The sequence below is a fragment of the Phyllobates terribilis genome, unplaced genomic scaffold (assembly GCF_046119375.1).
Source record: "Phyllobates terribilis strain yellow unplaced genomic scaffold, ASM4611937v1 Scaffold_11__3_contigs__length_659146591, whole genome shotgun sequence".
In the NCBI taxonomy this organism is placed as follows: Eukaryota; Metazoa; Chordata; class Amphibia; order Anura; family Dendrobatidae; genus Phyllobates; species Phyllobates terribilis.
Window position 1 is genome coordinate 365593018 of NW_027362771.1, and position 24724 is coordinate 365617741.

The following is a 24724-nucleotide window of genomic DNA, read 5'->3' on the forward strand; positions in this document are numbered from 1 at the left end:
GTGCAGGAAAAAAAGCAGTAGAAATAATGCACGGCCTCAGCATTACATTTTTAATACATTTTTATGGGTTTAATAGAGAAAAAATATCAATTACGTCATTTTTTTATGCCATTTATCGATTCCCATAAATAATCTGATTGCTGTGTTGCGCGGGTCGTTACGATTACAGGGACACCGAATATGTAGATGGTATTTGCTGACTGTGATGTTCATTATTAAAAAGACAAGATTTTAACTGTGTTTTTCATTATTTTTTAGTAATTTTATAGGAAGAAAAATAATCTATTTTATTCTCCCTCTAGGATAGAGTCATAAAAATCCACTGCTGCACTGCTGTGTACAATGTATCAGTACAATCTGCCTGTGGAGTCAGACCCTGCAATACAGATCTAGTACACAAAATTCTCACCATTACGTTACTGGAGCCTGTGGCTCAGTAGCTTTAGATCCTGCCTGTGATGTTGAGGGTTGTGGATTCAAGACCTGTGGAAACTCTCAAAAAAAATTATATTTTTGTAATTGCTTATTATTTTTATTAGTTTCATAGGAACAAAAAAAAAATCTGACTTATTCACCTCAGTATACAAATACAAAGAAATACAAGAAATACACTGCTGTGTACAATGTACATGTAGGTGAACAATCTGCTTCTGGGTTCACTGCCTGCAATAGGGGATGAACTAAACAGAATGAAGAAAAAGAATAAATAAAAAGAATGAAAATAACTTAGAGGTGCAAAAATATGGAGAGGTATTCTAGACTTCTTATGCATCTTGGACATGGAATGAACATGGAATATATGTAGATTACAGGGAACTTAACACATATCCCATATAAAGAGGTGTATATTATATTCCCTGTGCTTGGTAGGTGGGGAGTGAACATGAAATACAGTGGTGTGAAAAAGTGTTTGCCCCCTTCCTGATTTCTTATTCTTTTGTATGTTTGACTTAAATGTTTCAGATCACAAAACAAATTTAAATATTAGACAAAGATAACACAAGTAAAACACAAAATGCAGTTTTTACATGAAGGTCTTTTTTATTAAGGGAAAAAGAAATTCAAACCTACAGGGCCCTGTGTGAAAAAGTGATTGCCCCACATATTAAAACATTTATTAACTGTGGTTTATCACATCTTTGGGAAGCTAAGTTCAATTTCTCTAATCACACAAAGGCCTGATTACTGCCACACTTGTTCTCAATCCAGAAATCACTTAAATAGGACCTGCCTGACAAAGTGAAGTAGACCAAAAGATCCTTAAAAGCTAGACATCATGCTGCGATCCAAATAAATTTAGGAACAAATGAGAAACAAAGTAATTGAGATCTATCAGTCTGGAAAAAGTTATAAAGCCATTTCTAAACTTTTGAGACTCCAGTGAACCACAGTGAGAGCCATTATCCACAAATGGCGAAAACATGCAACAGTGGTGAACCTTCCCAGGAGTGGCCGACCAATCAAACTTACCCCAAGAGAGTAGCGACGACTCATCCAAGAGATCACAAAAGACCCCACAACAACGTCCAAAGAACTGCAGGCCTCACTTGCCTCAGTGTTCAAAAATGGCATGCATGGCAGAGTTCCAAGACTAAAAGCACTGCTGAGCAAAAAGAACATAAAGGCTCATATCCGTTTTGCCAGAAAACATCTTGATGACTGCCAAGACTTTTGGGAGAATACCCAATGTATTCCCATTACATCTGACATAGAAGTAACAGAGCATTTCAGAAAACGAACATCATATCAACAGTAAAATATGGTGGTAGTGTGATGGTCTGGGGCGCTTTGCTGCTTCAGGACCTGGAAGACTTGCTGTGGTAAATGGCACCATGAATTCTGCTGTCTACTAAAAAATCCTGTAGAAGAATGTTCAGCCATCTGTTCATGACCTCAAGATGAAACGCACTTGGGTTATGCAGCAGGACAATGATCCAAAACACACCAGCAAGTCCACCTCTGAATGACTTAAGAAAAAACAAAATTAAGACTTTGGAGTGGCCTAGTCAAAGCCCTGCCCTTAATCCGATTGACATGCTGTGAAAACCCGCCAATGTGGCTGAATTACAACAATTTTGCAATGATGAGTGGGCCAAAATTCCTCCAGAGCGTTGTAAAAGACTCAGTTATCGCAAGCGCTTGATTGCAGCTGTTGCTGCTAAGGGTGGCCCAACCAGTTATTAGGTTTAGGGGTCAATCACTTTTTCACACAGGGCCCTGTAGGTTTGGATTTCTTTTTCCCTTAATAATAAAGACCTCCATTTAAAAACTGCATTTTGTATTTACTTGTGTTATCTTTGACTAATATTTTAATTTGTCTTGTGATCTTAAACATTTAAGTGTGACAAACATGCAAAAGAATAAGAAATCAAGAAGGGGCAAAGACTGTTTCACACCACTGTATATCACTATTTACACTTAAAAGATACATTAGGGCAGGGCCGTATTTGGAGTTCCTGCTGCCCTAGGCACTGTCAGCGGTGGCGCCCTCTCCCCCGTCGCAGCCCTCCCCCGTCGCAGCCCTGTTGCGTACAATCCCCTCCCCCTCAGAAACCCCCAATCGCAGACAGACAATCTCCCCCCCTGTCGTGGCCCAAGTTTCATGTAGCTTCTCCCCCCACATTCCAGGTAGCACATATGAAAGGTTTGTAGGGGTAAAATCCTGCAGACAGACTACCTTGAGATAAATAGAAAAAATAATATTTTAATGATTTTAATTGGTTTATGTGCAAGTTTATTCTCCAAGTGTTTGCATGGGTTTCCAAACACACTACAGAGACATATTGATAGGATGTTTACATTGTGAACCCCAATGGGGAGAGTGTTGATGATGTCTGTAAAGTGCTGTGGAGTTCATAGTGTAATATAAATGCAAAAAATATTATTCCTAATATTATGTCACAATACCAGGATCTGAGGATCTTCTATTTCGAGGTCAGGAGCTCCCTGATGCGATATTGCTGGCCGTCTCGCTGTCTTCCTCTTGACACTGCATTGCGGTGGACAAGAGAGCATTAACTAGTTAATAAGAAGTATGGAGTGTGTACTAACTGAGCCATAAACCCTCCCCATATCATGTCCAGCAGACATTGCAGGATTACTATATGGATTTTATTGTTAGGGTACGGACACACTGGCGTGAAACTTGGACGAGCGCAATGCGTGATTTTATCACATTGCAGTCGGACCAATGTTAATCAATGTCTGAGAGCACATTGGTGAGTGTCGGACGCTTTTTTCTCACCCAGATTCAGGATGAGAAAAAAGTCGCACCATGCTGCGACAGTATGAAACTCGCCAATGCAAGTCTATGGTCCGACAAAATCACGGACCGCACACGGACCATCCGAGAGGCATCCATTTTTTTCACTGATACATTCTCATTCTGCAGCAGAGAACACTGTAAAATGTTCCTGTAAATGATTATACAGTAATAGCTGCTGACAAAAAACAGATTGAACACGGACAGCACTCGGATGTGATCTGAGGAAAATGTCAGACACTTGCATAGCAGTTGCATGCCAAACAGACCAAAAACCGATGACACTCATCCGACTCTCCTGGATGAGAAACGGACCGATTTTAAGGCGGCGGGAGACTGTGTACCACCATGTCCTCAGCTCTGTGCACAGTGTACCGCCATGTACCACCATGACCAGGGGCGTACATAGGAATCATGGGGCCCCATAGCAGAAGTTCTAATTGGGCCCCCACCCCAAAAGAAAAATGTAAATAATTGTTGGGGGCACAGAAGAGCAGATCTCACAACTTTCCAGCCTTTGCACAGCAATTAATAAATTGGGTACAGTAATTCAATGCAGTTTGTGGGGAATATTTTTTTCATAAGAATTTGGGAAAGTTATGAAATGTCCTATAAATGTCTGTCCTATTCCTGATCTAAGGGTCTAGACTTTTAGCTGAGATGAATCTGTGCTACAGTAAATGTATCACTTAAACATGAGCCATGTATGAGGGAGTCGCAGTTGGAGTCTGTGTCATGGAAATTGAGGAGTCGGAGGTTTGGCTTACTGACTCCACAGCTCTGCCTACTGTACCCCACCTCAACTCCCAGGGCAAAGTATGGTGACCCCAACACAGTATAATCCCCCAACTGTGACCCCCACACAGCCTTCCATGCAGTATAGTGGGCCTACATACAGTATAATGGCCCCCACATCTCTCCACACTCCACTGAGTATAATGCAGTCGCCATGGTCCTGCACGCAGTATAATGCAGTCCCCGTGGCCCTGCACGCAGTATAATGCAGTCCCCGTGGCCCTGCACGCAGTAGAATGCAGTCCCCGTGGCCCTGCACGCAGTAGAATGCAGTCCCCGTGGCCCTGCACGCAGTAGAATGCAGTCCCCGTGGCCCTGCACGCAGTAGAATGCAGTCCCCGTGGCCCTGCACGCAGTAGAATGCAGTCCCCGTGGCCCTGCACGCAGTAGAATGCAGTCCCCGTGGCCCTGCACGCAGTAGAATGCAGTCCCCGTGGCCCTGCACGCAGTAGAATGCAGTCCCCGTGGCCCTGCACGCAGTAGAATGCAGTCCCCGTGGCCCTGCACGCAGTATAATGCAGTCTCCGTGGCCCTGCACGCAGTATAATGCAGTCCCCGTGGCCCTGCACGCAGTATAATGCACTCCCCGTGGTCCTCCACGCAGTATAATGCACTCCCCGTGGTCCTCCACGCAGTATAATGAACTCCCCATGGTCCTCCACGCAGTATAATGAACTCCCCATGGTCCTCCACACAGTATAATGAACTCCCCATGGTCCTCCACACAGTATAATGAACTTCCCATGGTCCTCCACACAGTATAATGAACTCCCCATGGTCCTCCACGCAGTATAATGAACTCCCCATGGTCCTCCACACAGTATAATGAACTCCCCATGGTCCTCCACACAGTATAATGAACTCCCCATGGTTCTGTATGCAGTATAATGCAGCCCCCCATAGGGTAAAAGGCAGCCCCCACCATAGGGTAAAATGCAGCCCCAGTCCTCCAGTATTATCAGTACTCACTGATTTATAAATAAATACATACTTACCGCTTCTCATTCCCTGCTGCTTCAGTCTCTGCAGCGCGTCTCTGTCATCACCTCAGCAGCTGCCAGCTCCACTGTCTGACAGAGCGTGGAGCGTCATCACGCCGCTGCGTCAGAAGTATGGAGGAGTGATGAGAGAGAGAGTGTCATATGACTATCCCTCCTCCATCATTGCTTTCAACCAGGGCCGGCTCCAGGTTTTTGTGGGCCCCGGGCGAAAGTCTCAGTGGCCCCTTTAATACATACAGCATTCATGATGCACAGATACAGCGGAGAAATGTAGGTATACAACACAGGGCAAAGGCTGCCCCCTCACCCTTCACATATGCAAACATGCACGTACACAGCACGCAGACATGCAGATGGTACACAGATATGCACACATACATTTGCAGACAAGCACATACACAGATACGTACATATTTGAACACATTCTTAAAAACACATAAAACAGACATAAATATATATATACTAGATGGTGGCCCGATTGTAATGCACCGGGTATTCTAGAATAGGTATGCGGCCGACCGGGTGCAATCAGCAGAGCTGTGTTTAAATTTGGCGCCAAAATCGCTGATTGGTCGCGTTCGGCAACCGCGACCAATCAGCAAAGCGGTGTTTAAATTTGGCGGCAATATCGATGATTGGTCGAGGGCGGCGGCCGCGACCAATCAGCCAAACCGTGTTAGTGAGGACTGGAGAGCGTGTTTAAATTTGGCACCAAAATCGCTGATTAGTCGCGACCAATCAGCAGAGCGGTGTTTAAATTTGGCGGCAATACTGCTGACTGGTTGCGGCCGCCGACCGCGACCAATCAGCAGAGCGATGCAGTGCGGTGTTTAAATTTGGCACCAAAATCGCTGATTAGTCGCGACCAATCAGCAAAGAGGTGTTAAAATTTGGCGCCAATACTGCTGACTGGTCGCGGCCGCCGACCGCGACCAATCAGCAGAGCGATGCAGAGCGGTGTTTAAATTTGGCACAAAAAGCGCCGATTGGTCGCGGCCGGTGGTTGCGACCAATCAGCAGAGTGAGGTTTAAATTTGGCGCCAATACTGCTGATGGGTCGAGGCCGGCGACCGCTACCAATCAGCAGAGTGAGGTTTACATTTGGCACAAAAAATGCAGACAGGTGGCGGCCGGTGGTTGCGACCAATCAGCAGAGTGAGGTTTAAATTTGGCGCCAATCTCGCTGATTGGACGCGGACGCCGGACGCTTCCAATCAGCACAGCAGTGTTTAAATGTGGCGGCAAGATCGGTGATTGGTCGCGGCCGCTATTTAAATGTGGCGCCCAAATCGGTGATTGGTTGCGGGCAGCGGCCGCGACCAATCAGCAGAGCGGTGTTTAACTTTAGCGCCAAGATCACTGATTGGTCGGGTGTGGAGAGCGCGACCAATCAGCGAATCGTATTGGTGAGGAGCGGGGAGCGGAATAGTATTAGTGAGGACCGGGGAGCGCCGCTGCCTGTGCGGCTACTTCCACTGCGAGAACCCGGGACATGAGCGGGCGCTCGCAGCAGAAGTATCCCGACCCGCAGCGCTGCTCCCCGGTCCTCCCTTCACACCCTACCGCTGATGTCCCCACAGTATCCGCATGGTGTTACAAAGGTCCGGACATTTGTGTTAAAAATCGCTGATTGGTCGCTGGCGCTGCTCGCGACCAATCACCGATTTGGGCGCCAAATTTAAATATCGGCCGCGACCAATCACCGATCTTGGCTCCACATTTAAACACCGCTGTGGTGATTGGTCGCGGCCGATATTTAAATTTGGCGCCAAAATCGGTGATTGGTCGCGGGCAGCGTCGGTGACCAATCAGCACAGCGGTGTTTAAGTTTTGCGCTAAGATCAGTGATTGGTCGGGTCCGAAGACCGCGGCCAATCATCGAATCGTCTTGGTGAGGACCGGGGAGCGGCGCTGCCTGTGCAGCTACTTACGCTGCGAGAACCCAGGACATAGCGGGCGCTCGCAGGAGAAGTATCCCGACCCGCAGCGCCGCTCCCCGGTCCTCCCTTCCGCATGGAGGTCAGCGGCGCCGGCGGTCCTTCCGCTGCTACCGGACGGGAGATGAGCGCCTCGCGCCGCTCATCTCCCGGCTGCATCTCCGTCCCGCAGATGGGTCCGGCAGTCGGGTTCCTTCTGCTGTTGCCGGCCGGGAGATGAGCGCCTCGCGGCGCTCATCTTCCGGCTGCATCGCCGCTCAGCTCCGTCCCGCAGATGAGCCGCTAACGGCCGCCATCTTTTTTTAGAAATCCCCCGGCGCTGATTGGCCGCTGCCGGACCAATGAGCAATGCGGGATTTCCTGCACAGATAGACACACAGACGGGATAAGACGATTATATATATAGATACACAGTCATACACATTAGAAATATATTTAATATGGGGACTGGGGAATCTGGTGGCAAGCCTCACTTACCTGCCCCTTGTCCTGTGTCCGGTCCAGCTGTGCAGGGCCGCTGGCAAGTCTGATGGCCATCACAGGCTCTGGACCATCAGAGGGGCCCACTCGCCCCCCCAGCATGTCCACAGGGAGGACCTCCGGCGGTGTTTGATTGCTTACTCGGGGCCCCCCTCCTGCACTCTCTGCTCCGCCGGCGCTGCTTAATTGCCGACACTTCATCAGGGCCTCCCCCCCGGGCCTCCCTTCATCAAGGACCCCCGCCCCCCGGGCCTCCCTTCATCAAGGACCCCCCCGGGCCTCCTTTCATCAAGGTCCCCCGCCCCCCGGGCCTCCCTTCATCAAGTACCCCCGCCCCCCGGGCCTCCCTTCATCAAAGACCCCCGCCTCCCGGGCCTCCCTTCATCAAGGACCCCCGCCCCCCGGGCCTCCCTTCATCAAGGATCCCCCCGGGCCTCCTTTCATCAAGTACCCCCGCCCCCCGGGCCTCCCTTCATCAAGTACCCCCGCCCCCCGGGCCTCCCTTCATCAAGGACCCCCGCCCCCCCGGGCCTCCCTTCATCAAGGTCCCCGGCCCCCCGGGCCTCCCTTCATCAAGGTCCCCGGCCCCCCGGGCCTCCCTTCATCAAGGACCCCCCCCGCCCCCCGGGCCTCCCTTAAACAGGGCCCCACCTCCTGCACCCCCCGCTCCGCTGTTTGATTGACGCCGCCCGCCGACACTGTTTTCAGACATGGCCGCGCGCTGTGCGGCTGTGTCTGATAGTAATGACGCGGCAGGGGCGACACAAGCACAATTAAAGGCGCAGTGTCTCCCCTGCCGTCATTACTACCAGACACCGCCGCCACCACCGCAGCAGCAGCACTTGGGAGCCACCGCGGGACAGGAAGGAAGAGAGCTGTACGGAACCCGGAAGTGCGGGTTCCGTACAGCTCCCAGCAGCTTCCTGTCCGACCCGGCGACAGGAGCGCTCTCAGCGGCGAGGCACTTGCGGGCGGCAATGCAATGCCGGCACCGCGCTCTGCACCGGCGACACCCCCCCTCCCCCACAAAAACTCCGGTTTTCATATGGAGTCTGGGGGAGGAGAGGGAAGTAAAAAAAATAATAAAAAATACCTCTCCCCTGGCGCCGCCCCCTGCGATCTGCCGCCCTAGGCACCGGACCACGAGCGCCTAAGTGTAAATACGGCCCTGCATTAGGGATGAATTTCACAGACACGGCCTGCAAAACCCAATTAATCCCACAATTGCCCATAACAGCCGTTCACATGGAGCTTTCACTTGATCAGAGCAATTTGAAAAATGAAAGCTGATCTCTGCGAGTTGCGACACTACTGGAACGGCGCTGGCACGGGAGGTGAGTATAGGTGTTTTTATTTTAACAAGGGCAAGCAATCAGATTGAGAAGGGGTCGTCCTAGTAGTGGACAACCCCTTTAAGCAAGAGCACAATACCCCCAGTGAGCAGGAAGCCCGGAGGCAGGAGAGCAGCGTCCTCCAGAGGACAAGATGACACAACCACTTTTATAAAGACCACCAGTAGACTCTTTTCACACATCATTTTTTGGCTTGTAAGAAACTCCATTGTTTTCATGCATATTATTACCAGCTTTTCCACATGGCATTTTATTTAATTCAGATATGTTGGTGTCTTTTTTATGCCTCTTTAAGTCCTACAAAGAAACTTATGGGAAAACACATGAAAGAAACGCCACACTTAGGGCTTGTCAAAAAACACACCTAAAGTGAGCTGTCACACAATAAAAAAAGCCTGATGGTTGTAGAGCATTTAATATTACCTGTTGTCTTTTAGGCTACAGATGAAAAAATGCAGAAAAAAAATTGAATAAAAACCCTTGCTGGTTGCTGTATACTATGCTGATAGCACACTGTCACAGGGTGGGTGGCAAGCACCCAGGACAAGACAAGTATGTGCCCCCTAACCCGTGAACCAGTAGCAGTCTGAGTCCTTTCCAAAAGCCCAGTATTGCACATGTATTGTAATTTAAGAAAAATACTGATGTAATTATACTTTATGATTTCAACTCAATTTTTTTTCTGCTTTTTGCTGAAATCAGGTCTCAAATTTTAAATATATAAAACTTTATACATTATTTGTTTGCTTTGTATTTTTTATTACATTTTCTATGTAACAATTTTATTACCCTAACCCTATTCCTAACTTTAACCATAACCCTATTCCTAATCTGGTCCCTAACCCCAGCCCTAGCCCTAACCATAGACCTAATCCTAAACCAGGCTCTTGCCCTACTTGTAACACTAGTTCGAGTTAGAAACAATGTAAAACTATAAAAGCAGCTCTATAAAATAAAGGAAGACAGTATTGAGCAGCAAAGCGGATGCCCACCCAACGCTACTTATGCCGAGCGCAGAAGTGGAGATGAGTTTGCCAGTGGCTGCTGCTCTCTACATAAGCAAAGATCAAAATTACAAAATTGTAATGAAGTGAGCTTTATCATATAAGTCGCTGCCTAAGCAGAGCACAACAGCCTATGGCAAACTCATCTCGAGCGCTTCACTCTATATAAGAGACTGAGACTACAGAAAATGAGCTGCGAATGAATGAACACTGGTTATATGCCCTGCACATGATTAGAGCTGTCTTCAATAATTAACTGCTCATTTTCTGCCATTTTAGCCACTGCTTATACATAGCACTGAAGTCAAAATGAGTTTGTCATAGACTTCTGTGCTCTGCATAGGCAGCAATCAAAACAAACATTATTATACTTAGCTTTGTTATTTCAGCCGCTGCTTATGCTGAGTACAGCAGTGGATGAGAAACTCATCTCGCTTGCTTTGTTTGCAGCCTGTCGATGCACATAATATAGAGATGTCAACTATTTCTCAATAAGTACAATGTTCAGAGATACTGCCATACAAAAAAGATAACAAAAGAAAAAATGTTTTTACCTTGCTATCTTACAGGTGGAAGGTCCCCTTGTATAGGATTCCCCACTAGAGATTGTTCTTATGCTTATTCTATATATTCATATTTATGATTGATATATATATATACAGTACAGACCAAAAGTTTGGACACACCTTCTCATTTAAAGATTTTTCTGTATTTTCATGACTATGAAAATTGTACATTCACACTGAAGGCATCAAAACTATGAATTAACACATGTGGAATTATATACTTAACAAAAAAGTGTGAAACAACTGAAAATATGTCTTATATTCTAGGATCTTCAAAGTAGCCACCTTTTGCTTTGATGACTGCTTTGCACACTCTTGGCATTCTCTTGATGAGCTTCAAGAGGTAGTCACCGGAAATGGTCTTCCAACAATCTTGAAGGAGTTCCCAGAGATGCTTAGCACTTGTTGGCCCTTTTGCCTTCACTCTGCGGTCCAGCTCACCCCAAACCTTCTCGATTGGGTTCAGGTCTGGTGACTGTGGAGGCCAGATCATCTGGTGTAGCACCCCATCACTCTCCTTCTTGGTCAAATAGCCCTTACACAGCCTGGAGGTGTGTTTGGGGTCATTGTCCTGCTGAAAAATAAATGATGGTCCAACTAAACGCAAACCGGATGGAATAGCATGCTGCTGCAAGATGCTGTGGTAGCCATGCTGGTTCAGTATGCCTTCAATTTTGAATAAATCCCCAACAGTGTCACCAGCAAAGCACCCCCACACCATCACACCTCCTCCTCCATGCTTCACGGTGGGAACCAGGCATGTAGAGTCCATCCATTCACCTTTTCTGCGTCGCACAAAGACACGGTGGTTGGAACCAAAGATCTCAAATTTGTACTCATCAGACCAAAGCACAGATTTCCACTGGTCTAATGTCCATTCCTTGTGTTCTTTAGCACAAACAAGTCTCTTCTGCTTGTTGCCTGTCCTTAGCAGTGGTTTCCTAGCATCTATTTTACCATGAAGGCCTGCTGCACAAAGTCTCCTCTTAACAGTTGTTGTAGAGATGTGTCTGCTGCTAGAACTCTGTGTGGCATTGACCTGGTCTCGAATCTGAGCTGCTGTTAACCTGCGATTTCTGAGGCTGGTGACACGGATAAACTTATCCTCAGAAGCAGAGGTGACTCTTGGTCTTCCTTTCCTGGGGCGGTCTTCATGTGAGCTAGTTTCTTTGTAGCTCTTGATGGTTTTTGCAACTGCACTTGGGGACACTTTGAAAGTTTTCCCAATTTTTCAGACTGACTGACCTTCATTTCTTAAAGTAATGATGGCCACTCGTTTTTCTTTACTTAGCTGCTTTTTTTCTTGCCATAATAAAAATTCTAACAGTCTATTCAGTAGGACTATCAGCTGTGTATTCACCAGACTTCTGCACAACACGACTGATGGTCCCAACCCCATTTATAAGGCAAGAAATCCCACTTATTAAACCTGACGGCACACCTGTGAAGTGAAAACCATCTCCGGTGACTACCTCGTGAAGCTCATCAAGAGTGTGCAAAGCAGTCATCAATGCAAAAGGTGGCTACTTTGAAGAACCTAGAATATAAGACATATTTTCAGTTGTTTCACACTTTTTTTGTTAAGTATATAATTTCACATGTGTTAATTCATAGTTTTGATGCCTTCAGTGTGAATGTACAATTTTCATAGTCATGAAAATACCGAAAAATCTTTAAATGAGAAGGTGTGTCCAAACTTTTGGTCTGTACTGTATATATATATATTCTTTGACTACGGGCATTTGTGCAATTTCGTCTATTCCAGGCACCGTTGTTACTATCTTTATACTTGTATGCGCCTGACCCCCTAGCATTTCTTCCATCTAGTCACCCCTTTTTGTCTTTTATATTTTTTTTTCTTCACTTTTGTTTTGATTCAATAAATATACTTTTTCTTGCAATGTTATGCTGGGTTGTTCTCCTTTTTTTCTATATAGTTCATTGATGTGGATAAATAATACAGCATATTGTTAAAATGGGCCCTAAAATCCTAAAATTATCTGTGAGATAATACTGAAGTGATGAAAAATTAGAAAAGATAAAGTTTAAATCAACTAACTAAAAAAAGTAGAACAGAAACAGATTTAATTTTATTACAGCCCTTATATCAAACGTATACATTCCCATCCTTATACTGTAGCATACACCTTGGATTCTTATTGGTCAGTTACTGATCACATGACCAGTGCCATCCAGGTGCCCGTGCGCTCAGTTGACAGTTAGGAAAGTGACAGTTGGATTTGACTGGTGATAGTGAAGAAGCTGTCTGTGGACTGTGATCAAAGCGATATTATGGAGAAGAAGGAGGTTTTAGGGAGGAAGAGAGCGAGGAAAAGAAGACACTTGGACTCATCGGCTGATGAGGAGTCTTCTATCAAAAAAAAACAAAAGACGGGAAGAAAGAGTAAAAAAACAGACTCAGGACGGAAGATGTCTCCCACCCCAGAGATGGAGCGAGTGGACGAGGACGTCATTGCCAAGAGTGAAGGACTCAAGAACAGAAGACACTTGGACTCATCGGCTGATGAGAAGTCTTCTATCAAAAACTCCAACAGGAAGGGAAAAAAGAGAAAAAAAAGAGACTCAGGAAGGAAGATGTCTCCCACTCCAGAGAAGGAGCGAGTGGATGAAGACGTCATTGGCCAGAGTAAAGGACCGAAGAACAGAAGGATCGACCTGGACTGTTCAGAGGAACGAAAGACACCAATCATTAAGACTAATAGTCAGAAGAAAGAAGACGTGGGAAGCTCAGGTAAGAAGAGAAATGTAACTAGTAATTATAGGGAACGTTATTGAACATGTTTTATACCTCCACATGTAATCCAGGAATAAAGTCAGCAAAATGGTTCCAAATCTACCTTTATAATGAAAAATTACCAAAACCAGTTTTATATTAGAGCAGATGAGTATAGGGGTTGTGGGCAGTTTACCAATATAAAGTGGTAAGAGTTATCTGTTCCCAAATCTTGGTGAAATGTTATCATTGTGTAATGTCCAGGTTCAGTTCTGCTGAGATTTACCACAACACATGGAAAATGCTAGCACCTTTTCAAAGGGAATCTGGCAGCAGTTTTGTGTTTTCCTATCTGAGAGCAGTAAGATATAGAGTCAGAGACCTTTGTAACAATGATGTACTACTCATTGGGCTACATTGTATAATTTTGATAAAATCACAGTTTTATCTGCTACAGATTTACCAGTTCTAACAACACTGATTGGCAGCTTTCTGTGTGTGTACACTGTGCATAGGCAGAAAGCTCCCAATCAGTGGTGGGGGCGGGGTTATACAGAGCTCATGAATCTAGATGACTACCTGGCAGCAGTCCTTTAGTGATAATCTCCTGCTGATAAAACAGTGATTTTAGCAAAACTACAGCATGCAGCCCAAAAAATGACACATTTCTCTTTAAATATTATATATCTATATATCTCTCTCTATATATATATTATATATCGGTTAGGTGTCATAACCTTGGTGACATAGCCCCTTTAAATGCTGCATTGCCTGAAATAAAAAAAAACACATCCCTCCTGGAATGGCGCCATTCCAGCGATGTTGGCATTGAGTCTCTTGGTAAATGTGAAGTGTTTTTCGTTTATTTGAGGCCCTGTAGCATTCCAGAAGGGGATGACAAGTAGTGGACAAACCCACACAGTCCAATTAAATGTCAAATTTATGCAAATGTTAGAATGTTGCAATCTCCTTCTCTACTCCCCTCTTATCTCCTCTTCCCACAATCGCATATATGGTTTCTCCCGTGCTTCCCCCCTACTCTGGAACTGTCTACCCCAACACATCAGACTCTCGCCTACCGTGGAAACCTTCATAAGGAACCTGAAGACCGACCTCTTCTGACAAGCCTACAAGCTGCAGTAACCCTCGCTCCACCATACTGCTGCACGACCAGCCCTACCCTCACCTACTGTATCCTCACCCATCCCTTGTAGACTGTGGCCCTCGCGGGCAGGGTCCTCTCTCCTCCTGGACCAGTCTCTGGCTTGTATTGTTCATGATTATTGTGCTTGTCTTTACTATGTATACCCCTTCTCACATGTAAAGCGCCAGGGAATAAATGGCGCCATAATAATAAAGAATAATAATAATCCTAGTGATACGTGTAAAGGATTGTCCGTCTCTTTGGAGGTTTATTTCATGAGTATTGCTGTAGCTTCTCAGCACTGTACATTTAGAGATCCTTGTGTCTGCCTTGTGTACCTGCTGTAGCGGCTGTGCCATGTCTGCGTTATCCTCCATATTGAGGTCTTCTCCTATATGGTTCCTGTAATGCAGCCCACATCACCCATATTACTAGATTCTCATCAGTTGTTCTTGGTCCCATCTCCTGACAGCAGTGATAGATCAGTGACATGGAGCTGCTGTCCCCTGATGTATAATGCAGAGTCTCACAGACTCATTTATCAAAACTGTTCATTACATTCTCTTTGTTGTCCATAGCAACCAACCAGAACTCAGCTTTCATTTCTCAACCTGCTTTGGTAAAATGAAAGCTGATCTGTGATTGGTTGTTTTGGGCACAGTAGACAGCCCTGCTGTAAGGGTATGTGCACATGGTCAGGAGGCGCTGCGGGTTTGAAGCTGCGTGTTATGCAGCGTCATACCCGCAGTGGCTAGATGTTACAGCATAGTGGATGGGATTTCAAGAAATCCCATGTCCACTATGCGTATGTTGGCTGCAGATCACTGGCGGAAACTGACATGCAGCGTGTTTTTCAGACCTGCAGCATGTCAATTTCTCTTGCAGGTCCTCATGTGAACTTTCCCCATAGACTAACCTCTATGAAGAAAGTCCGCATGTGAAAAAAAAATGGCGCCACTCATTTACATAATGAGGGGGGAAGCTATTCCACAGTGTCGGGACCGCAGGCGGCTCCTGACCGTATGCACATGCCCTAAGGCTGTGTGCACACGTTGTGTTTTTGCTTCGTTTTTTTCATTGCAGATTTGTCACAAAACTTGAAGGATTTCCTGTTGCAAAGTGAATGAGTGCCCTGAAGACTCCTGCACACGTTGCTTATTTGTGACTGGCAGATTTGGTGCAGATGTAAATAGATAGCGTGGTAAGCGCATGCACTGACTCCGGCACCATTTCATTGAAGTATTGTGCTACAAAATTAAAGGGATCCTTTCATCAGAAATAACGCTATTAACCTGCATATATAACAGTTAATCTGCAGATTAACAATATTACTATGCTGCCCAGCAGCTGAATGCAGCGGGGAGAAAATTAACTCTATTCTCCTCGCCAGCATTCTGTTTCAGTCCTGGGGGCGGGACAGTGCCGGTTCGGTCACCACTCTGAGTATACAGAGCGTCCCCTATAACTGCGCCCCCAGCACTGACTGACACTGGCTCTACATTGAGGCCGGCTGTCAGTCAGGGCCGGGGTTACAGCGGCCGCTCTGTATTCTCAAAGCTATGACTGAACCAGCGCCGGGCCAGACCCCATGACTGAAACTGAATGCTCCCCCATCAGGGTGTATGCTCCCCCATCCTGGTACATGCTCCTCCATCCCGGTATATGCTCCCCCCATCCAGGTCCCCCATTCTGGTATATGCTCCCCCCATCCTGGTATATGGTCTTCTCATCCAGGTCTCCCATCCTGGTACATGGTCTCCTTATCCGGGTCCCCCATCCTGGTACATGCTCCTCCATCCTGGTGTATGCTCCCCCATCCAGGTCTCCCATCCTGGTACATGCTCCTCCATCCTGGTATATGCTCCCCCATCCTGGTCTCCCATCCTGGTAAATGCTCCCCCATTCTGCCTGTTCTGCTGTTCTTTCATTCAGAAAAAACAACAACACTCCGACTCACCTTTCCCCTCTCCATTGCAGCGCGTCCTCGATCTCTGGTGAGGCTGGAGGAGTGTGGCGCCAGAGTTTGTGACTGCACATAGTGCTATGTGAGGATCATACTGTATATAGGGAGCTATGTGGGGCTCATACTGTATATAGGGAGGCTATATGTGGCTCATACTGTATATAGGAAGGCTATGGGGGGCTCATAATGTATATAGGGAGCTATGTGGGGGGCTCATATTGTATATAGGGAGGCTATGGGGGCCTCGTACTGTTTATAGGGAGCTATGTCGGGGTCATACTGTCTATAAGGAGCTATGCGGGGGTTCATACTGTATATAGGTAGGCTATGAGGGGCTCATACCATATATAGGGAGGCTATGGGGGCTCATACCATATATTGGGAGGCTATGGGGGCGCATACTGCATATAGGGAGGCTATGTGGGGCTCATACTGTGTATAAGGAGCTATGCGGGGGTTCATACTGTATATAGGGAGGCTATGTTGGGCTCATACTGTATATCAGGAGCTATGCGGGGCCTCATACTGTATATAGGAGGATATTTGGGAGCTCATACTGTATATTACATGCTATTTGGGGGCTCATACTGTATATAGTGAGCCATGTGGGGCTCATACTGTATATAGTGAGCTATGTGGGGCTCATACTGTATATAGGAGGTTATTTGGGGGCTCATTGTATATAAGGAACTATGTGGGGGGATGATACTGTATATAGGAGGCTATGTGGGGCGATGATACAGTATATAGGACACTATGTGGAGGGATGATACTGCATATAGGAAGCTATGCGGGGGTTCATACTGTACTGTATATAGGGAGGCTATGTGAGGCTCATACTGTATATAGGGAGCTTTGTGGGGCTCATACTGTATATAAGGAGCTATGTGGGGGCTCATACTGTATATAGGGAGGCTATGGGGGACTCATACTGTATATAAGGAGCTATGTGGAGGGCTCATATTGTATATAGGGAGGCTATGGGGGCTCATAAAGTATATAGGGAGGCTATCTGAGGCTCATACTGCATATTGGAAGCTTTGTGGGGTTCATCCTGTATATAAGGAAATATGTGGGGGGCTCAAATTGCATATAGGGAGGCTATGGGGGGCTCATACTATATATAAGGAGCTATGTGGGGGGCTCATATTGTATATAGGGAGGCTATGGGGGCTCATACTGTATATAGGGAGGCTATGTGGGGCTCATACTGTTTATAGGGAGCTATGTTGGGCTCATACTGTATATAAGGAGCTATGAGGGGGTTCATACCATATATAGGGAGGCTATGGTGGCTCATACTGTATTTAGGGAGGCTATGGGGGGCTCATATTGTATATAAGGAGCTATGTGGAGGGCTCATATTGTATATAGGGAGGCTATGGGGGCTCATACTGTATATAGGGAGGCTATGTGAGGCTCATACTGTATATAGGAAGCTTTGTGGGGCTCCTACTGTATATAAGGAGCTATGTGGGGGGCTCATATTGTATATAGGGAGGCTATGGGGGCTTATACTCTATATACGGAGGCTATGTGGGGCTCATACTGTTTATAGGGAGCTATGTCGGGCTCATACTGTATATAAGGAGCTATGCAGGGGTTCATACCATATATAGGGAGGCTATGGGGGGCTCATACTGTATATAGGGAGGCTATGGGGGGCTCATACTGTGTATGGGGAGGCTATGGGGGTGTTCATACTGTATATAGGGAGGCTATGTGGGGCTCATACTGTATATAAGGAGCTATGCGGGGGCTCATACTGTATATAGCGAGCTATCTGGGGCTCATACTGTATATAGGAGGCTATTTGGGGGCTCATACTGTATATAGGAGGCTATCTGGGGGCTCATACTGTATATAGGAGGATATTTGGGAGCTCATACTGTATATTACATGCTATTTGGGGGCTCATACTGTATATAGTGAGCTATGTGGGGCTCATACTGTATATAGTGAGCTATGTGGGGCTCATACTGTATATAGGAGGCTATTTGGGGGCTCATTGTATATAAGGAGCTATGTGGGGGGATGATACTGTATATAGGAGGCTATGTGGGGCGATGATACAGTATATAGGACACTATGTGGAGGGATGATACTGCATATAGGAAGCTATGCGGGGTTTCATACTGTACTGTATATAGGGAGGCTATGTGAGGCTCATACTGTATATAGGGAGCTTTGTGGGGCTCATACTGTATATAAGGAAATATGTGGGGGGCTCAAATTGTATATAGGGAGGCTACGGGGGGCTCATACTATATATAAGGAGCTATGTGGGGGGCTCATATTGTATATAGGGAGGCTATGGGGGCTCATACTGTATATAGGGAGGCTATGTGGGGCTCATACTGTTTATAGGGAGCTATGTTGGGCTCATATTGTATATAAGGAGCTATGAGGGGGTTCATACCATATATAGGGAGGCTATGGTGGCTCATACTGTATTTAGGGAGGCTATGGGGGGCTCATATTGTATATAAGGAGCTATGTGGAGGGCTCATATTGTATATAGGGAGGCTATGGGGGCTCATACTGTATATAGGGAGGCTATGTGAGGCTCATACTGTATATAGGAAGCTTTGTGGGGCTCCTACTGTATATAAGGAGCTATGTGGGGGGCTCATATTGTATATAGGGAGGCTATGGGGGCTTATACTGTATATACGGAGGCTATGTGGGGCTCATACTGTTTATAGGGAGCTATGTCGGGCTCATACTGTATATAAGGAGCTATGCGGGGGTTCATACCATATATAGGGAGGCTATGGGGGGCTCATACTGTATATAGGGAGGCTATGGGGGGCTCATACTGTGTATAGGGAGGCTATGCGGGGGTTCATACTGTATATAGGGAGGCTATGTGGGGCTCATACTGTATATAAGGAGCTATGCGGGGGCTCATACTATATATAGCGAGCTATCTGGGGGCTCATACTGTATATAGGAGGCTATCTGGGGGCTCATACTATATATAGGAGGCTATTTGGGGGCTCAAACTGTATATAGTGAGCTATGTGGGACTCATACTGTATATAGTGAGCTATGTGGGACTCCTACTGCATATAGTGAGCCATGTGGGACTCATACTGTATATAGTGAGCTATGTGGGGGGATGATACTGCATATAGGAGGCTATGTGGGGGCATGATACGGTATATAGGAGGCTATGTGGGGGATGATACGGTATATAGGAGGCTATGTGGAGGGATAATACTGCATATAGGGAGGCTATGGGGGTCTCATACTGTATATAGGGAGGCTATGTGGGGCTCATGATGTATATAGGAGGCTATCTGGGGGCTCACACTGTATATAGGAGGCTATTTGGGGGCTCATACTCTATATAGGAAGCTATGTGGGGCTCATCTATAATATAATGCTACAAGAGTCCCTCTGTCTGAAGCCTTTAAAGACTGCGCAAGCGCGACAAGCCTCTGGCTCCAGACAGAAAAACGCATGGAGCCGTTACAGGTAAGAAGAGTGTATGGCGCCGGAGATCGCGGTATGCGTAGACATTGAACGCATACCGCGATCTTCGGTGCCATACTTACATACTTACCTGACCAGGAGGAGCGTTGACGCGGCGCCTCTCTTCTCTTCACTGTATATAGTGAGCTATGTGGGGGGCTCATACTGTATATAGTGAGCTATGTGGGACTCATACTGTATATAGGAGGCTATTTGGTGGCTCATACTGTATATAGTGAGCTATTTGGGGACTCATACTGTATATAGTGAGCTATGTGGGGCTCATACTGTATATAGTGAGCTATGTGGGACTCATACTGTATATAGAAGGCTTTTTGGGGGCTCATACTGTATATAGTGAGCTATTTGGGGGCTCATACTGTATATAGTGAGCTATGTGGGGCTCATACTGTATATAGTGAGCTATGTGGGACTCATTCTGTATATAGGAGGCTATTTTGGGGCTCATACTGCATATAAGGAGCTATGTGGGGGGATGATACTGTATATAGGAGGCTATGTGTAGGGATGATACTGCATATAGGAAGTTATGCAGGGGTTCATACTGTATATAAGGAGGCTATGGGGGGATCATACTGTATATAGTGAGCTATGTGGGACTCATACTGTCTATAGGAGGCTATTTGGGGGCTCATACTGTATATAGTGAGCTATGTGGGGACTCATACTGTATATAGTGAGCTATGTGGGGCTCATACTGTATATAGTGAGCTATGTGGGACTCATACTGTATATTGAAGGCTTTTTGGGGGCTCATACAATATATAGTGAGCTATTTGGGGGCTCATACTGTATATAGTGAGCTATGTGGGGCTCATACTGTATATAGTGAGCTATGTGGGACTCATTCTGTATATATGGCTATGTGTAGGGATGATACTGCGGGGGTTCATACTGTATATAAGGAGGCTATGGGGGGCTCATACTGTATATAAGGAGCTTTCTGGAGGGCTCATTGTATATAGGGAGGCTATGGGGGCTCATACTGTATATAGGGAGGCTATGTGAGGCTCATACTGTATACAGGAAGCTTTGTGGGGCTCATACTGTATATAAGGAGCTATTTGGGGGGGCTTATATTGTATATAGGGAGGCCACGGGGGGCTCATACTGTATATAGGGAGGCTATGGGGGCTCATATTCTATATAGGGAGGCTATGTCGGGCTCATACTGTATATAAGGAGCTATGCGGGGGTTCATACCATATATAGGGAGGATATGGGGGGCTCATACTGTACATAGGGAGGCTATGGTGGGCTCATACTATGTATAAGGAGCTATGCGGGGGTTCATACTGTATATAGGGAGGCTATGTGGGGCTCATACTGTATATAAGGAGCTTTGTGAGGCTCATACTGTATATAGCGAGATATGCGGGGGCTCATTCTGTATATAGGAGGCTATCTGGGGGCTCATACTGTATATAGGAGGCTATCTGGGGGCTCATACTGTATATAGTGAGCTATTTAGGGGCTCATACTGTATATAGGAGGCTATTTTGGGGCTCATATTGTATATAAGGAGCTATGTGGGGGGATGAAACTGCATATAGGAGGGTATGTGGGGCTAATACTGTATATAAGAGGCTATGTGGGGGCATGATACGGTATATAGGATGCTATGTGTGGGGATGATACTGTATATAGGAGGCTATGTGGGGCTAATACTGTATATAAGAGGCTATGTGAGAGGATGATACTGTGTATAGGAGGCTATTTGGGGGCTCAATGTATATAGGGGGCTATGCAGGGCTCATACTGTATATAGCGAGCTATGCGGGGGCTCATACTGTATATACGAGGCTATCTGGGGGCTCACACTGTATATAGGAGGCTATTTGGGGGCTCACACTGTATATAGGAAGGTATGTGGGGCTCATCTATAATATAACGCTATAAGCATCCCTCTGTGTGAAGCCTCTATAGACTGAGCAAGCGCGACTCGCCTCTGGCTCCAGACAGAAAAACGCATGGAGCCGTTACAGGTAAGAAGAGTGTATGGCGCCGGAGATCGCGGTATGCGTACACACTGAATGCATACCGCGATCTTCGGTGCCATACTTACATACTTACCTGACCAGGAGGAGCGTTGACGCGCGCCTCTCTTCTCTTCACTGTATATAGTGAGCTATGTTGGGCTCATACTGTATGTAAGGAGCTATGTGGGGGGCTCATATTGGCTATGGGGGGCTCATACTATATATAGGGAGCTATGCGGGGGCTCATACTGTATATAGGAGGCTATCTGGGGGCTCACTGTTATGTTCTGCTACCAGAGCTAAGGAAAGAGAGGAGATCTGTCCCTACGATAGAACTCAGCTGAATCCCTACGATGTAACAGGGAACCTGATCCTGCGATCAGACCTGCTAAAGTCCTAAGCTAGTCTGTACGGAGACCTATAGATGTGGGGAAGGAATCCCTACAAGTACTAAGGACTGGGAGGAAAATGGGACACCTCCTAACAGAAATAGTAGCAGACAGACGAACAAACAAAATATATAGAACATAGAGGTCCGTAGACCAAGCAAACTAACAGAGTTAGATACAGAGCACAGGCTAGCTAGAAAGTAGTTATACAATGAAGTCCAGCAAAGCCAGAAGGGCGGAGCAGGATTAAATAGGCCAACAAGGTCATGTGACCAGCAAAGGAAAAAACCTAAGAGCAAGGTTCTAACAGTACCCCCCCTTCTAAGATGATCCTCCGGATCCCCTAGGACCAGGCTTATCAGGAAATCTCCTGTGAAACGCTCTGATAAGTCTGGACGCGGAAACATCATCTGACCTCACCCAAGAGTTATCCTCGGGTCCGAAACCTTTCCAGGCCACAAGATACTGCAAACTACCTCTATACCATCTAGAGTTAAAGATGCGAGAAATTTCATATTCCCCGTCCTCCACCACCGGAGGAACAGAGGCAGAGGCGTCACCATCCGACACAACAGCTTTTTTTAACAGAGAGACATGAAATACCGGATTAATTCTCCAGGAGGTAGGAACCTCCAACCTAACAGCAGATTGGTTGACAACCTGAAGTACCTTAAAGGGCCCTACAAACTTGGGACCCAATTTCTTAGAAGGAATCCTCAACCGCAGATTCCTAGAGGACAACCAAACCATGTCACCAACAGCGAACAAAACCTCCTGTCGTTTCCTATCAAAGTAGTCTTTAGATTTTCTGTTGGCCTCCTGAAGATTACCACGCACATCCGTCCAAACTCTCTCCAAATCACCGGAAAAATTCTCCTCCTCAGGCACGGCAGATCCCAACTTGGAGAACGACCCAAACGACGGATGTCTCCCAGAACAACAAAAAAAAGGCGAACAACCAGCAGAAGAAGATGTATGATTGTTCAGAGCAAATTCAGCAAGTGGCAGAAACTCAGACCACCCCTCCTGATTGTCTGCCACAAAACAACGCAAGAACTGCTCAACATCCTGGTTTTTCCTTTCTGTCTGGCCATTAGATTCAGGATGATATCCGGACGAGAACGACAAATGAACTCCCAACCTGTCACAAAAGGCACGCCAAAAACGAGCCACGAACTGAGGACCCCTATCAGAAACAATGTCAGTAGGAACGCCATGAAGTCTGACAATTTCCTTGACAAAGGCCTTAGCGAGAGTTTTAGCGCAGGGCAGTTTGACGAAGGGAACCAAGTGACACATCTTGCTAAAACGGTCCACGACCACCCAGATAACAGTAAAACCCTCAGAGGGGGGAAGGTCAGTTATAAAGTCCATAGCCAAATGTGTCCAAGGAGCACTGGGAACCTCCAAAGGACAAAGCAACCCCGCAGCAGGAGTATGTGAGGACTTAGATCTAGCACATATAGTACATTGACGCACCCACTTAATGACCTCCTTCTGCCATCCAGGCCACCAAAAACTGCGACCCACCAGTCTCTTGGTCTCAGAGATTCCGGGATGACCTGCCAACCGAGACTCGTGACACTCCATAAACAAATCTCTCCTAAAGGTCCCAGGCACAAACAACCTCCCATGAGGAGTGTTAGATGGGGCATTCTCCTGTGCTTTAAGAATCTCATCTTCCAAAACGGAGTCCAAAGCAGCTATCACAACACCTTCTTGTAAAATGTTCTCCTCTTTCTCAGCACTATGGGAGAAAAACTGCGAGACAAGGCATCCGCCTTAACATTCTTAGTACCAGGGATGTAAGTAACGGAGAAATTAAACCGCGAGAAAAACAGTGCCCACCTAGCCTGACGGGCATTCAGGCGCTTGGCAGCATCAAGATATATCAGATTTTTATGATCCGTAAGAACCTGAACGGGAAATTCCGCACCTTCCAAGAAGTGGCGCCAGTGTTCAAATGCGAGTTTAATAGCCAGCAATTCCCGATTACCAATATCGTAATTCAGTTCAGTCTCCGAAAATTTTTTTGAAAAAAAGGCACAGGGATGTAATCCATCCCCGTTATCCTGAGACAATAATGCGCCAACCCCCACAGAGGAAGCATCAACCTCAACCAAAAACGGCTTAGTCACATCAGGCTGCATAAGGATGGGAGCAGAGGTGAACCTCTCCTTGAGATACACAAAAGCTTCAATGGCCTCAGAAGACCACTGAACCGCATCAGCACCTTTCCTGGTGAGATCGGTCAGAGGTTTGACAATACTAGAAAAATTTTTTATGAATTTTCTGTAATAATTGGCGAAACCTAAAAACCTCTGTATCGATTTCAAACCAATAGGCCTAGGCCATTCCTGTACAGCTTGAACTTTAACCGGGTCCATCTCAAAACCATCGCTGGAGATAATGTAACCCAAAAAACTAATTCTCTGTACAGCGAACTCACATTTCTCCAGCTTAGCAAAAAGCGAATTGTCCATTAATAACTGTAATACCTCACGTACGCTTCGCCAATGAGACTCCAGATCCGGTGAATAAATCAAAATGTCATCCAAATACACAACCACATTTTTGCCGATCAAAGGTCTAAGGATGTCATTAATAAGATTCTGAAAAA